General features: G+C 41.1%; 1 protein-coding gene across 2 annotated transcripts in view; it reads left to right on the forward strand.

Annotated features, from left to right (window-relative positions):
- The first annotated feature begins 1462 nt into the window (after positions 1–1462).
- Positions 1463–2038, forward strand: part of adcy8 (adenylate cyclase 8 (brain)) — a 90095-nt gene continuing 89519 nt past the window's right edge. Inside the window, exon 1 of one of the 2 annotated variants that reach the window (XM_047589788.1) lies at positions 1463–2038. This exon is cut by the window's right edge and continues 2123 nt beyond it. The gene's annotated coding sequence lies outside the window, so the exon portion shown is untranslated. The other variant, XM_047589789.1, reaches the window with a different exon arrangement.

Genomic DNA, 2038 nt, shown 5'->3' on the forward strand with positions numbered 1-2038 from the left:
TCTTTTACAAAATTCACACCGAAGCTCAATGACGTCCAACGTTTAAGGATCCGCAGCTTTTTGCCTTTTCAGTATTTTTCCCCAATCAGTCCCGACGTCCCACCGATAAGGACGCGTTTAGGTCGCGCCGACTAACCGCCGCCTCTCGCTGAGGCTCCACGACGTTCGGTTTAGATTCAGTTCGGGGGAAGGATTCCAGTAATTCTCCTTTCATGGGAATCAGCAGGAAAAAAAAAAGAAAAGAAAAGAAAGAAAAGCTACAGTGGAGACACGGCAGACGAGAAGGAGGGTAAAAATAGACTGAATAGCAATGAGGCAACTTTCCTCCCGCCTGGAGCCGTGCGTGAGTCAAAGTGGGGGTTGCTCCTCCTCATAAGGACTCACTCCTCGCAGCTCCTCAAGGTTTAGGAGGGAATAAATTCACCCACTCTAATCCGAGTCCAGCGAGCTTCGACAGGCCTTGGCGCCGCTTCTCCCGGATAAGGAAAAAGTGGGACAAGATACTCTATCGCAGCGGGGGGTCGAGCTGGGTTTGGGCGAAACGAGGGGGGGAGCTGTTCCCATTTCCTCCTCAAACATTCCCCACACATTTTGGGCACTTCAATGAGACGCTGAATTAATCTGAATTAATCCCACTTCAGCCGGCGTGAAAGTGGGTGAAGAATAAGGTGAACAGATTTCAATTACGGTTTCGTTTAGACTCAGACAGACTTTAACGATTCATGAAGGAAACCACAAGAAAGATAAAATAAAATAAGATTAGATTAAAATAAAATAAAAAATAATTATTATCTAGTAAAATAAAATAATCAGCGTAATAAGCATAGCATTATGAACAAATGCACAAAAGTATTGATATTTATTCATATTTAATGTGTAATGTTAATAGCAATGCAACCAGCTACCATAGTAATGAAACTGCTACCTCATTGTCTACATTTTTTTTTAGCAATTTTAAATCCCATTCCACATTGTATATACAGAACGTCCTTATATTTCTATTTTTCTCTGTATTATTTATATTATTTCTCTATATATTTTTTGTATATTCTTTCAAATTTTACATTTTTATTAATTGTTATATATGTATATATATATATTCTTGTCTAATTCTACTGTGACAAGAAAGTTTCCCTGTATGTGGGATAAATACGAAATGTCTTATGTCTTGTAACTGTCGTTTTTTTTTATCTCACTCATTAAATGCTAAACTCAAACTCCCCCTAATAAAGAATATCTAGCATGTGCATGCTAGCTATTGTTAGCTTAACATAGCTAGACTCAGTTCTTATATACGAGACATTAAGCGTTTAGTCCATTATAGACAAATATTTTAATACCTGTGAACGGTTCCTCCTTTATATATATAGAAATATATATATATATATATATATATTTAACACAGAACAACACGCACAAAAAAAGTTTTCTATTTAGGGCAAATAATTGTTTATTCCCAGGCAGTGAGAAGGAAGTGATTCAAGATAAAAGACAAGAAGATGAAGAGAAAGAAGAGGAAGTGAGAGAAGAAGAATGAGAAGAAGGAAGTGATGAAATATGAAAATGTCGAAGGTGTCATGAAGTGAAGGAAGTTACTGATGATATGGAGAGAGATAAGGAAAGGGAAGTGATAGAACAAAATTAACTAGGAAGTGGACCCCACTGATCCCTGACCTCTGACCTTAAATATCACCTCCATCCTAAAAGGTCTTAACTTAAATAAACACAATAAACACACACACACACACACACACACACACACACACACACACACACACACGCACAGGGGTGACTGTGACGTCAAACCAGAGCGCAGCTGACTCGCTCGCTCCACAGTGCCACGCGCTGCTGACCAGCCTCGCGCTCTCCTGCAAATCCACTCCACGCGGCGGCTGCTGCTGCTACACGCTCCACGAGCTCCACCGAGGAGGAGGCAGAGGAGGAGGAGGAGGAGAAGAAGAAGAAGAAGACGAGCGAGGGGTGGGGGAAAACCGGGAGGTCTCACGCGGAGAGAGGAGGAGGAGGAGGAGGAGGAGGA

This window comes from Mugil cephalus, chromosome 7 (assembly GCF_022458985.1).
Source record: "Mugil cephalus isolate CIBA_MC_2020 chromosome 7, CIBA_Mcephalus_1.1, whole genome shotgun sequence".
Lineage (NCBI taxonomy): Eukaryota > Metazoa > Chordata > Actinopteri > Mugiliformes > Mugilidae > Mugil > Mugil cephalus.